Source organism: Alligator mississippiensis, chromosome 14, assembly GCF_030867095.1.
Source record: "Alligator mississippiensis isolate rAllMis1 chromosome 14, rAllMis1, whole genome shotgun sequence".
Lineage (NCBI taxonomy): Eukaryota > Metazoa > Chordata > Crocodylia > Alligatoridae > Alligator > Alligator mississippiensis.
In genome coordinates this window covers 42,193,575-42,201,711 of record NC_081837.1, presented here as the reverse complement: position 1 = coordinate 42,201,711, position 8,137 = coordinate 42,193,575, and positions in this window count along the sequence as shown.

Below are 8,137 nucleotides of genomic sequence, written 5' to 3'. Positions count from 1 at the left end.
TTACAATCTATATTAAATACAATTGGATAAAAATATGGAGCTAGGATACCAAACTATTGACGTGAGATTTCCATACAGGCAGTCCTCGATTTACAACGTTTCGTGTTACAAGGTTTCACACTTACAGCATGTATCAATTGACATCTTGTTTCAACTTTCTGACATCAGTTTTGACTTTACAGAGCTTAATCTGACACCACGCCACACCACACCAGCGAACAAGTTCTCTGTGTCACTCGTCTCTGTGGCAAACATCTGTCCAAACTTCCTTGGGCACTTTCTTTAAGAAAGCAGACACGACTCCAGACAAACCTGCAGCCAAGACTCCTGGGAAGACTCCAGCCAAGAACCCTTCAAAAAGTCCAGCAAAAATCAATAGGATTGCTATTTATAATATAAATACATAAACGTAGCTATATTACTCATCCGTGTTGACTGAGTACAATTCAGACTCAATAATCTATTGAGGTCCCTTCTGATGCCCACAAGTATGAAACTACGGAACTACAAAATACTGCTCAAAAGAGAGGCTGAGTAAAACAGACCAGGCACGTAGTGAAGACAAAACTAAAACCAATACGAACATGACCATTTCTGAGCTGCCGGTGCCTGCCTGCTGTCCTCTCTACTGGGCCTGATCCGATACCAGCTAGTATAAAGTTCACTGGTGACACTGAAGTTTGCTATTGATTATAAGAACGGGAACAAGAATTCACCCTCCTTACTTACGGTCAGATAGTGAAAAGGTGCAAGAGCCACTTCGATTTCACTGGAGTTGTGACTGTTTGTACAGAGAGCAAATGCATCAGAGGATCACTTCCAAAGTTGCTTTTTTCCATATTGCAAAGGTGTGTACAGAGCTCACTCTGGGACTGCTTATTCAGTCCTGGCCTTATTAAGTAAAGGAGGAAGGGGCTGTATTTACAAATTAAGGCAGGCAACCAGGCCTCACCCATAGTCTGAACTCTGCTTGTTCTGATGCCTAAAAGAAATATGATAATATTCCAGCTGCTGCTACTCCCAGTCTCAGTGTTTCCTGCTATTCCCTCACTGTCTGTGCACAGCTGTCTGTGCATTACCCACTACAACATCCATGTGGGCACTCTCAATGCATCCTGTTTCATACTATTAAATACCTCTCACGTTACTCTGCAGTAAGAGCACAGGAAACCCACAGACAGTGTGAAAATATGTGCCACCCACAGCTGCAGGGTCCCCTTTCCCAGTTCACTGGAGTTCATGGGAACTCTGTGAGTAAATTCCCAGCCCAAATTTAGAAGCAGGCCAGGAAGATGATAGCAGCTTAGCTTACTTCAGCTGAAAGCCTTTTTGTGAAGCCACATTTACATTAGGAAGTATGTCCATCACCGAAAACGGCCAACAGTTTCTGCAGGGTGCGAACACCTATTCATCTTACGGACATCTGCAGTTAAATCATGCCCAGAGCTTCTTCTGTTGCACTCCCTCCTGGGACACGCTGTCAGCAATGTCCCTACTATATATAAACTGCCAGGGGAGAAGAGACAGATGCAGCGGAGATCAGGGGGAGCATTTAAACTACCCTGGCTGGTCAATCCATTTTGTTCAATACTTTTGAATTAACTGCGAGACCAGACTGTGGCAAAAATCTCCAATTGCAAATTGATGTCCAGTCAGCTCCCACCAGGCCATCTTCAGTAAAAGCTTAGCCTAGACAGGGTAACCTTTATGTTCACGTGGAAACCTGGAAGGCACTTCCTTTCTGCTCCTGCCAGCCAGCCAATTTGAAACAGTGACTATGTTCTCAGTAAAGCAACTAAAGGTGTTGATGGTCTCAGTATCTCACCTGCAGAAGCACAGGGCAAATCACTGTTTCACTTCACAGAGCCAAAACATTGGGAGACTTATTCTTGCATGTCCCCTGGGAGAGGGAGGCCTGTTCAGAGGCAGGAAAAGAGTCATAATCCCATGCAAATCCATACAGTGAGTATGGAGCAAAAGAGAAACCGCATCTTCTGATCCCCACAACTGGCAGCTGGCATTCGGGTGGACCCATAGATATGGCAACTTATCTATTTGAGTTAGGGTCCAAGCCTGCGAACTGCCCATGAGCAGCCTTGGTCATACAGAATCCTTCAGCCAAATGGATCGGAGCTGACTGCACAGACAACACAGAGACAGCTAATTTTGCCTCCTACCTCGAGGGAACAAAGTGGCAACCGTTCAATAGCCAAGAGCAACACTACACAACAGCACAGAGGAGGAGGTCCAGGTAGCAGGGTGAACATTTACAGGTGGAAAAAGCAGCACAGGAGTTTCAATGGTTATTAGCCTGAAGAGCTTTGGTTTTGCGTCTCATCCAAAAGACAGGACACCTCAGTATCATGCCAGGTGATTTAATTTGTAGATCCAGAGAGAATGCCATTCAGTAAAGCAACAGCTTCATTTCAAGTAGTCAGAGGCTTCTGCTCCATGACCGACCCAGGTCCCACTCTGCACCATCCACAAGCAAGAATTGTCTGTTATAATAAGTTGTGTTTCATTTTATTTTTATAATTCTAAATTGGTCCCATGATGCATAAACAAGCAAAAACAGGAGCAGCAGTTATGCCTCCTGTCCTTCCAGGGGCTGATCATTATGGCAACAGGACTGTGTTGCTAAAGCAAGCAAGAGACTATGTATTAGTGGAAATTCCCTAAAGGCTCTGACAGTGACCTGCAGGCTGCGAAGAAGGCTGGAAGGACTTTGGAGTAAACTCCTCTCTACACCCAGCAGAATTCTGTCATCTTGGAGAAACTCCTAGTAGACAGCAAAAACTGTGTCCATCTTGGCACAAAAAACCACTACCAAACCAAGCTGTGCATGTTTCATCTGTTCACTATAACTGGATAAAGACAAGATCATTTTAGTTCCCATTAACACTTGCGCTGATATCCAATAGTAACTCAGCAGGGCAGCGGGGAATACCAGGGTTCAAGATCTAGACCAGACATTACTAATGGTTTCCAGACCAGTCACTATGTGTGCAGTTCACCAAACTATTGCAAAATTCAGCAGACTTAACAGCTGCTATAGAGAAGAGGCTGTGAATTGGAAAAAGGAAATAGCACTGCCAGTGTCCTCATTTTTCTGGACAGAGCTGAGGTGTGAAAGGCAAAATTAATTGGTAAATAGCTGGATATGCTCTGGGTCGAACTAGGATGTACAGGGAGGCCTGTGTGGACAGTGGCAGTGTGGGATGTTGGTTGTGCTACAACTGTGCGAGTGAGTTGTGCTGTCCCTGAGTCTGCTCCGAGCCATTTTTCTGTTGCTTTTAGAAGCACTATAAACACACTCACTAACTTCCACCACTTGCTCCAAAAATTAGTTAAGAACATACTGAGGATTTGAAATGCTTCTTACTCATGTTACAGATGCTGCTGAGCTTGCCCAGGTCACGGCACATGGTCAGTGCTGCTAAGTCTGATGTCACAAATGTGCTGGAGACTGTGACTGTGCTAAAAAGCATTGCTCATTTGGGCTGGTGGGTTAGCCAGCATTAGAGACCTGGCAGAGCTCTTTCTATAAGGTAAAAAAATGGCAAATCAGGTATATTCTTTAGAGTAAACCCATTTACCTTGCAAAAAACGTACAAAGTCCTATTTCCCTGAAAGCAGTAGGGATGAACAACATTGGGTGGACTTGTTACCAGCTTGCTCCTCCCTCTTATGGCTGTATTCCCAAGTGCTTTTCTCATTTTCTGTTGCTAGCACGTATACATGCACAACCCCCATGCCCTCCTTGCCAAACAAAACCTCAACCTCTGCAATTATGAAGAGTGTTAGGAAAACACCTCCTAATCTCTTCCATTTAGTTTCCCTTTTTGCTATGGGCTGTAGCTTGCACTGTTCCAAGGTATCTCATTACATAAAGCCACATTTAACTGCTTCTTCCATTTAGCCTGAAAAAAGAGCTATATATACCCAGCTCTGAGACTGATCTATACATCAACGATCTGCTTATGGACAGGTAGTCACATCTTCCAACTTCTTAGCAGCAGTTCCCTGGCTGACCAGAGAAATCCAGGGCAGCCTAAGGGACAAAAGGGGAGCACATAAAAAGTGGAAACAGGGAGAGATCACCAAAGACGAATATACCTCCTCTGCTCGTGCTTGTAGGGAGGCAGTTAGACGGGCCAAAGCTGCCATGGAGCTGAGGATGGCAACCCAAGTAAAAGACAACAAGAAATTGTTTTTTAGATATATAGGGAGTAAAAGGAAGGCCCAGGGAGGAATAGGACCCCTGCTAAATGGGCAGAAACAATTGGTGACGGACAGGGGGGGACAAGGCTGAACTCCTCAACAAGTTCTTTGCCTCAGTGTTCCTAAGCGAGGGGCACGACAAGTCTCTCACTGGGGTTGTAGAGAGGCAGCAGCAAGGTGCCAGACTTCCATGCGTAGACCCTGAGATGGTGCAGAGTCACTTGGAAGAACTGGATGCATTTAAGTGGGCAGGCCCGGATGAGCTCCATCCGAGGGTGCTGAAGGCACTGGCCGACATCATTGCAGAGCCACTGGCGGGAATATTCGAACGCTCGTGGCGCACGGGCCAGGTCCCGGAGGACTGGAAAAGGGCTAACGTGGTCTCCATTTTCAAAAAGGGGAGGAAGGAGGACCCGGGCAACTATAGACCAGTCAGTCTCACCTCCATCCTTGGCAAAGTCTTTGAAAAAATTATCAAGGCTCACATTTGTGAGAGCCCGGCAGGGCAAATTATGCTGAGGGGAAATCAGCACAGGTTCGTGGCAGGCAGATCGTGCCTGACCAATCTAGTTTCTTTTTATGACCAGGTTACGAAACACCTGGACACAGGAGGAGGGGTGGATGTCGTATACTTAGACTTCAGGAAGGCCTTCGATACGGTATCCCACCCCATACTGGTGAACAAGTTAAGAGGCTGTGACGTGGATGACTACACAGCCCGGTGGGTGGCGAATTGGCTAGAGGGTCGCACCCAGAGAGTCGTGGTGGATGGGTCGGTTTTGACCTGGAAGGGTGTGGGCAGTGGGGTCCCGCAGGGTTCGGTCCTTGGACCGATACTCTTTAATGTCTTCATCAGCGACTTGGACGTGGGAGTGAAGTGTACTCTGTCCAAGTTTGCAGATGACACAAAGCTATGGGGAGAAGTGGACACGCCGGAGGGCAGGGAACAGCTGCAGGCAGACCTGGACAGGGTGGACAAGTGGGCAGAAAACAACAGGATGCAGTTCAACAAGGAGAAATGCAAAGTGCTGCACCTAGGGAGGAAAAATGTCCAGCACACCTACAGCCTAGGGAATGACCTGCTGGGTGGCACAGAGGTGGAAAGGGATCTTGGAGTCCTAGTGGACTCCAAGATGAACATGAGCCGGCAGTGTGACGAAGGCATCAAAAAAGCCAATGGCACTTTATCGTGCATCAGCAGATGCATGATGAATAGGTCCAAGGAGGTGATACTTCCCCTCTATCGGGCGCTGGTCAGACCGCAGTTGGAGTACTGCGTGCAATTCTGGGCGCCGCAATTCAAGAAGGATGTGGATAACCTGGAGAGGGTCCAGAGAAGGGCCACTCGTATGGTCAAGGGCCTGCAGACCAAGCCCGACGAGGAGAGTCTAGAGAAACTGGATCTTTTCAGCCTTTGCAAGAGAAGGTTGAGAGGTGACCTTGTGGCCGCCTATAAGTTCATCACAGGGGTACAGAAGGGAATTGGTGAGTATTTATTCATCAAGGCGCCCCCGGGGGTTACAAGAAATAATGGCCACAAGCTAGCGGACAGCAGATTTAGACTGGACATTAGGAAGAACTTCTTCACAGTTCGGGTGGCCAAGGTGTGGAACGGGCTCCCAAGGGAGGTGGTGCTCTCCCCTACCCTGGGGGTCTTCAAGAGGAGGTTAGATGAGTATCTAGCTGGGGTCATCTAGACCCAGCACTCTTTCCTGCCTATGCAGGGGGTCGGACTCGATGATCTGTTGAGGTCCCTTCCGACCCTAACATCTATGAATCTATGAATCTATGAACAGGCATGCAGATTTCTCTCTGTTAGGGAAATTTATTCCACTATTGAAAAAGCCGCTTTTTGGAGGATGTCACAAGGAAAAACCAGGGGAGAGCTTAGTTGTTAATATAAACTTTAAAGCACAAAAGCAGTGCAGGAACTGAAATACCAACAAAGAGCACTGTGAATCCTGTTCTTCTACAGACAATTTCCTGCTGAAGGAAAAGGGAAACAGAAAATGCATCTCTACCACAGTGTCAGCCCTATCAAATAAGTAATGGAAATCATTTAGCAAGGAAGGAGAGGGGCAAGATGAACTCTGAAGTGTAAATTATGCTTCTTTTGGTGCAGAGGACCCTGGGGCAGGAAGTGTGAGGAGGCCACTGCCACCTGCAAAGTGAGTCGAGAGCATGGGAAGGAACCGGCTGACATAGCTGACTTCAGAAGCACTGTGCCCAGGAGCGAGCGCTCTGCTGGGGAGCAGGGCAGGCCTAAACATACCACTGGGCTGGGGGAGCATAATTAAAAGTGGAATTTAATGCTATCCCCAGAATGAGTTTGCCTGCCCTGGGCTGCAGCAAGGCTTGTGTGATGTGCCCAACCTTCTTGCTCGCAACCACGGGTGAGAATTTGCTAGACCACCACTAGCAACCACTGCATTTGGTTATGATTTTGCTCCTAGCAACATCTCTCTTACTAACTGTATTTGCCACTGTACAATGGGCAGCTCTTTAGTCTGAGCTAAAGCTATTAGACATGTCAAAACTTGGTGTTTCTACACCTACTTCTAGCAACCCCCTCATTCAGTGCAGGCGAATACCTTGCTTGCCAGATGAAAATAGTCTGGGAATGATTTATACAGCCCCCATTTGCTTGCATTTAATTTTCTGCTTGTCCCTGCCTCTCCAAAGGAAGAGATTCATTAGAACCAGCCTGTCTTTTGTTCTTCTCGACTCCTAGATGTTTTCAAAATAAGGAAGAGTGTTTGCGTGCATGGCGGTGAGGTTTCCTAGGAAAGCTAAGCCAGAGGGGAGTTCTGCATTTCGACCACAAGACACTCAGGGTTGCTGTCACTGAGAGTTCACCGTCAGATATCAGCAACTGAGAATCACGACTGGCATTTGCATTAGTCTTATTTCTGCCCACTGAGGATTTCATGGCCCATGAGGATAGCTGCAACCCTAAGAGGTCATGGGCTGAACAAGAAAAGAATTAAATAAAATCCATTTTAACCCCCAACAGAGGTTGCAGATTGGTGTAGAGAAAAAGACTACATGCTTCAAACTCTTCTTTGCCTGGATACCCAGCACATCATGTTTGCTTGGGCACCAATGAAACAATCTAGGGTAACTTTGGGCCTGAAAAAGTGAGAAAATTAGTGATACCATCCACTTGGAAAAAAAAAATCACACAGATCTGTACAGGCTTTTTGATGCGCTACTCCTGCTATTGCAACCTCTAGAGCTATGTCTGCAGGGCACAAAGCAGCAGCACAGAGATACCTGAACTAGCACAGAAAAACGTCATCAGACTAGTACAGCGCTCCACCTATGTTACTTAGTGAAAAGGAGGCTACATGAGCAAAGCATGTCCCAGGCTAGTCTGGATATACCTACAGGGCTCTAATTGTCCCAGAGGAACGTATGTAAAACCTAACCGGCTCACTCAAAACTGAAGCCCTCAGGACCCTGCATGACTGTGGGGCATCCAGCCCCATACACTGCCACATAGGAAACTCCAAACTGATGGGAAAGAGCTTGGACATTCCTGGAGAACCAGTCCCTGTCACTCTGGGAGCAGGCTGGCAACTAACCCACATGAAAGGAAATGGATCCTGAAAGCTGCTCTGGGTAAAGCCTGCCTTCCTGGCCTCTAAACACTCATTAAAATTGCTGCCATTGCTTTTGTGGGTAATATTAGAAGTTCTGTCCCACAGTCAGCTTGGCATTCTTGGGCCTACCAAGTGTTTTTCCCCCAATCCACGCATTCAAAATGCAATGCGGACAGGGCATGCTGGTACAGGAATTTTCCTTATCAGTAGCCTCTGGGATTATTTGGAAAAAGTCCTTTCTTTAGACGGGAACTAGAAGCACAGCAGCCAAAACACAGATTCCAGTGTAGGAGTTGTGAGTTAACCTCTGCACA